This window comes from Solea senegalensis, linkage group LG5, assembly GCF_019176455.1.
Source record: "Solea senegalensis isolate Sse05_10M linkage group LG5, IFAPA_SoseM_1, whole genome shotgun sequence".
Lineage (NCBI taxonomy): Eukaryota > Metazoa > Chordata > Actinopteri > Pleuronectiformes > Soleidae > Solea > Solea senegalensis.
In genome coordinates, this window is record NC_058025.1 from 7351367 (window position 1) to 7357633 (window position 6267).

Consider the following 6267-nt stretch of genomic DNA (forward strand, 5'->3'; position numbering starts at 1 on the left):
CTGGCCCCGCGGCCTCTGCTCTCCACGGCTCTGAAGCTCCATGGTCCGCTGAACCACAGACCCCCAATCCCTGTCGGGAGTTCTTCAGCTCCCCTGATCTGCATTTCTTCTGTGTGATGGAGACATGGCTGAGTGTTGGTGAGTCCAGTTTCTGAACTTTTACCAGCTGGTTGTGTTTATTTTGATTCAAATTGCGGTTCTTAAACCTATAAAAAAACTGTCTTCATTCTCCAGTTTTTGAGGTGGGTCACTGTGACCTGGTACACTGTCATCTACTGACCTCCCTAATGCAATAAGGACTTATGAAATGACCTTTCCTATGTTTTTTGCTGCAATCCGACCTACTTATGACTGGATCCTTATTGATCGGTTTTATTTTAATGTGTACTGTCCTGATAAACCATAGTGAAGGACTTTTTACTAACCCTTTTACTGTTAAACCTGGAGATCAAAGGCTGGATTATTTGAGGTTGGATTATCCTGCACTGCAGTTAAAACTGGCGCTCCTTCTTCTTCTGTTGTCTTTGACTAGCTCTGTGTCCTTCTGGTCTCACTCTTGTCTGATATGAAGGAGCTCAGTTCCATCCATAATATTGGGGTTTGCGCTTTGATTTTTGGAGAGGTGAAAGTGTCTAGAAATGTCCATGAGAAATTTGGTGATTTTTCCGGAGTGACGACAATCAAATAATGTTTCCTTGTTGTCGTCCTGAATGAAAACAAGCCTACACAGGCATAAAAGAAGAGACGGAGAGAGAGAGAGTGAATTTAATCCATTCATGTGTTCCAACAAGACAAGTGTGTCACTGTCTCGACTGTTGGCGTAATCACAAGGTCGATTTTTCCTCCAGAAACTGAAATCTCTTACCGTCAAGTGATTCAGATTCTCTCACAGTCTTACAGAACCTCTTTACACTCTGTACTTTTAAAAACTATTTGAAATATTACATTATACTGTATAATGATAGTACATGAATACAACTGCATATGTTTCCTATATTTTCTGTGTTTGTGTGTTTCCAGAAAAAAGGGATTGAGAAATAACGACACTCTATGGTCATTATAGCAGTGCTAAAACAAGACTTTTGCACAGTAATGTAAATATAATCCACAAATGATGATAATATACTTTATTGTTGGACAATTAAGTCTGAAATTGGACTTGCACAACAACAAAGACGAGATCGAACAATAACCAAAGACATAAAAAGTGACTGTCACAACATTCTCATAGGACAAAATACAGTTTACAGTACATTTGGCCTGGAATTAATCTCCATGTTTAGTTTTAGGATTAACTGATGCACAAAGACTTCTTCAGTCTGATCCCAATGAATCATGGAACCATGTAGTGTATCTCCAGTGTGATGGTAACAGATTATATTCTGTACTGAGGACATGATGAGGGTTGAAGACGCCTTAACATGTTACTGTGATAGGCTAATTCATAAAGCTTCTCCAGGGCTTGACCTATAATCTTTGAACAGATTTTTAATTGATAGAGCAGCTTTGTCTTAAGAGCAGTGGACAAACACAGTTCTGCAAAACACTCATAATCACAGAGGGTGGGAGGATTTGTTTGCTCACCATGAAGAATATAAATTCTCTGCTTTGTCCTTTTGCAAGCGCTTTAAACGTGATCTTCCCAGGTTAACAAATGATGTATCATTACTCACAATACCTGCTTGATTTTGTCGTTATGAATAGTAACAGGTCCGTAATGTGGATCAGGGGCCAAACCAAACACAACCTCCTCTGTTGGTGGTGAAGCCCTGAGGGGTGTCAGAGTTACTTGAAAGTGATATGAAAACTGTATCATCAGAATATTTTAGAACATATTGATCTGTTTTATCTGTGTAGAGGGTGAACAGCATGGCTGAACTCGCACATCCCCGGGGAGCACCGACGTTAGCAGATGAGAGGGTTTGATTCACCTTTCTGATCTGAAACTGTGTGAGACAGAAAAGAAGCGTACCAATGGATCAAATATGGATTTAGTTCTCTCTGGATCATTTTTGAGACATAAATGCCAGTTTGAATTGTGTTTAAAGGCTGATGGAAAAATGTTGACTATCTAGATGTCATGTTTTAGATTATTGAAACGAAGAAACTTTTCTGTTTAGATTAATGACATTGATTTATTATGACTGGTGTTTACTCTAGGAAGCTGTAGTATCTGTCACTCTTGAATCCTAATGACTGTGATGATGAAGTGCTCAGGTGGTCATTGGTTTGTGTTTAGTATCAACAAGATAAATATGGCAAACTGTGACAGTGAACATGGTAAATGTTGTGAATTTTCTTAGTGTTGACAGAGTGTATTAGCCAGTTTGTGTTGAATCAGTTTCCTGTTGACCTTTACACGAACAGTGAGATGGGAGGTGCTGTGGTTCTGTAGGTTTCGTACCCGCTGTCCATGTTAATCGCATTCAAATTAGATGGAACATGGCTCTTGTAGTTGCTGTGTTTGAAGACAGACGCTGCCCTATGATTTCTGGCAACAGCGCTGCAGTTTATGTCGTCCCCTTCTACTTCCGGGTCAAAGACTGGGGAGGACATTTTGGTGTGTGCGCAAGTCTGACTCCAGTCGGACTAAGCGTATTAATCAGGAGTAGCAGGAGTAATCGGACTATGAACTGCATTATTCAGGTATGTTAGTCCGACTAAGACTTGCTCGATGATAGTCGGACTAACTTGTTTACATGACATTTACATTAAGAAAACCCAATTATTGTCTTAGTCTGACTAAGATCGGACTTTTAACATGCATGTAAACAAACCAAGTAATAACTAACTGAAATAACTGTAAAATAAACTAAACAGTCCGTGTTCAGATATGCAAAAACCAAACTGAACTTGTTGGCTTATATAGTATCATTAAAGCAATATAGTATTTGAGCAAATTAGTTTTGGAAGAGTGCACTTCACCACAGAGCTTGAAATGCCTGGCACTGCTGAAACATGTGGGATGAATTATCTGCACAGCATCGAGGCGGAGAGAGAGAGAGAGAGAGAGAGAGAGCGGGAGAGATGTGAAGAATATTTCCACAAAATCTTTTACTCAATTATTAAACGTCTTTTATGTTTTGCTGTTGCTGTTTTTCCAGCTTTTTTTTTTGAAGCTGTACCGTTCCACGCTATCACTGCACTGATGGCGGCGTAATGAAGTGTGGAGGAGGAACAGTGCCAACTTCAGCACAAACGCATGTTCCTCTCCGCCTTCCAGTCCAGCGCTAACAACACAGCAGACGGGGAAAACGAGCGGTGCGGATGAAAAACCAACCGAGGGGCTGGGATCATTTTTTAACACAGAGACATGCACCCTGTGCATCACATAATCTCATCCACTAAGGGGTGTGCGTGTTCACTGTGGGGGTCCATTAATAAAATATGACTGTATCATATAATAGACTCGTCTGCCAAATTACAGAAGACAGAGAGACAGCTTATTAGGAGGATTGAGGGGGAGGTGTGTGTGTGTGTGTGTGTGTGTGTGTGTGTGTGAGAGAGTGAGGAAAAGCGTGTGTGTGTGTACGCGCCTGAATAGAAAGATTAAGTGGCCTACTCTCATCAAAAAGGCACATTACTTAAGTGTTGGCATCATTAATAGGACTCAGGCAGAGCCAATCTGCTAACAAAGGCTCTAACTGTGACCAAGGAGAGATGTAGATAATTACTCACTGAAGCATTGTTACCTTTCTGGGGTTTTTTTTTTCCTTCTTTTTTCCCCCATTTCACCTATTTTTATATATATGTATATATAGACAGAGCCAGAGAGAGGGGTATTTACATACTAAACATACATTTACATACTAAAATACCTCCTCACACATGCTTCTACACGGGCAAATTAAATTATATGCTCTCACACACACAAAAAAAAAGGGCACTGCTGCAAATCCAACTCAAACTGCCATGAGTCACACTGTCACCGTGGCAACAGTGGCTGGCTCCATGCAGAACACATTCTGTCATATATCTGTTTTTTGGGTTTGTTTTTTTCTCTTCTTCTTTTGCGACGCATGCACAAGCACACACACACACACACAGAGACAGACAGACATGAGCAACTTTCAGTAATTCCTTCACCGATCTTCACTGGATCAGTGGATAAAGAACTGGGCTGAAGCAGGTTTGACAGTTTTAGGTCATAGTTCAGATTTTTTTTTATTATTATTATTTATTCATATTTAAACCTTTCGTCTTCCTCCTTCTGATACTGTATCCATGTATCTGTCCCATTTACCACTTTGGCCACAGTGAGATGAGCGATGCTGTCCGTCCTGTGGCTGTGACATGAGAAATGTGGAGCTGCACTGATACTTTTCACCACCAGGTGGAGTCTCCCTTCAGTGGCTTCACTGTGTAGTGAAGAAAGAGAGAAGGGGAGGGTGGTGGTGGTGGTGGGGTGCATGTTGCCTGCTCAATCCATCTTCATAAACACAAGCAATAGTCACCGTGTGAAAACGGCAGTGGAGATAAATTGAGGTGAAGCCTGGTTACGTGGCAGCCTTTCTAGTTAGTCGGCCTGGATTGAAGGACTATAAATGTAGGACTCCGCCTGCTGTTGATGGGCTGAGTCATTTTGGACACACCACTAATATTAATAAAGACGCATTTGTGCGTTTGACTGACAAACTGTCACTACAATCGGCACTCAGAGCGAGAGAGAAATCAACATTATTTAGTCATTTTACTATTTATTCTACTCAGAACTTGTAGTAAAGGCACACTGCGTCACTGCCACAGTGATGTATGCAAATGTCCTGTACTTGCACTTAAAAAAAGCCATTTTCCCTTGTAATGTTTGTGTGGTTCACAACAGGGGTGCATGGTGCAAAGGTGTAAATGCTGAGTTAAAATTATTTAAAAGTAAATCTTGTCGCCTGAATATTTTTTTGCTGAAATAATATATATATCTTGTGGTATACTTTTTATCAATATCAATGATAACAGTGGATGTGGGGAAGCCCATAGCCAGGCAGAAAAAAAGGGTTGCTGGTTCAAGCTCCTGCCAGGATACCCTTGAGCAACGTACCCATTGCTCATGGTTAATTGGACACTCAGCCACGAGGCGATCACATGTAGTGTAAGTCCTTGTTCTGGTCCCCAGCCCGGATAAATGAGAGGTTTGCGTCAGGAAGGTCATCCAGGTGTAAAAAATCAAATGTGCAGGTCGTTCATTCACTGTGGTGGGAAAAAAATATCAATATAACAGCGGTTCAATATATATCTATAATCTTAATGCACTGTGCAAACACGCTTTGAGACACAACCTCCATAAAAACGTTCACTTAATCATAATTTAACATAATGATCTTGATTAATGAGTTCCTTTAGTGGTTGATTTGATGTGTCAAAACCTTACCAAGAACAGGAAACACCAGAAAAGTTTGCTTCTATTATTCATATTTATATTAATGCAGCAGTGAATAATGTTTGAAACAACTGTGTGTGTGTGTGTGTGTGTGGGGGAGAGAGAGAGAGAGAGTCTCACCTACTGGCATAAGCCGTAACAATTTCTTTAATTTCATTATGTAAGTGTCAAAGCAAATTCTTGTCACATTTACCCAGTGACTCATTCTTTTACACAAGCAGTGACACGGGAAGTTGTAATAGGATATTTAATAGGATATGAGCCACATGTAAAACCTGAAAACTACTCACCACTTTATTAATACTACAGCAGTGTCACTTGAGTGTTTGTGTGTGTTTTTTTTTGTAATACTTTAATGAACGATGCTCAGTATTGTCTCCAAACATCCAATAAACACCTTCAACAAGACTCACATGAGTGTTGAGCGACTGCAGCTGATATTCTCAACGCTATACATTCCAGAGGAGAGTGTGAAAATCCTCCCAAACAAAGTTTATTCAATGTTTGACCACACTTTATAAAACCCTGTCCTCCTCAGTCACTGTGTGAGTATAATTCTTCACCTCCTTCCCATTATAACACACATCTCCTGATAACTTATCATCACCATGTACGTCTGTGCTGCATGATAAGATATCACATTTAACTATACGCTATGTTTACATATTATCAATCTGTACATACCATCTGCCATTTTCCATAACCTGTTTGTTTTGCATATGCTATTTCAATCTGTATATACTATTTATAGTCACTTCATAACCGGTTTTTCAACGACTTACGCTGTCTGTACCTCACTGCTATGCACTTCTAATCTAATCTAATCTAGAAGTCACTGAGCATGGCGTCTGGTCAGGAGGGGGCCGGTCAAGTGTAAAAAGTCCAACTTTTCT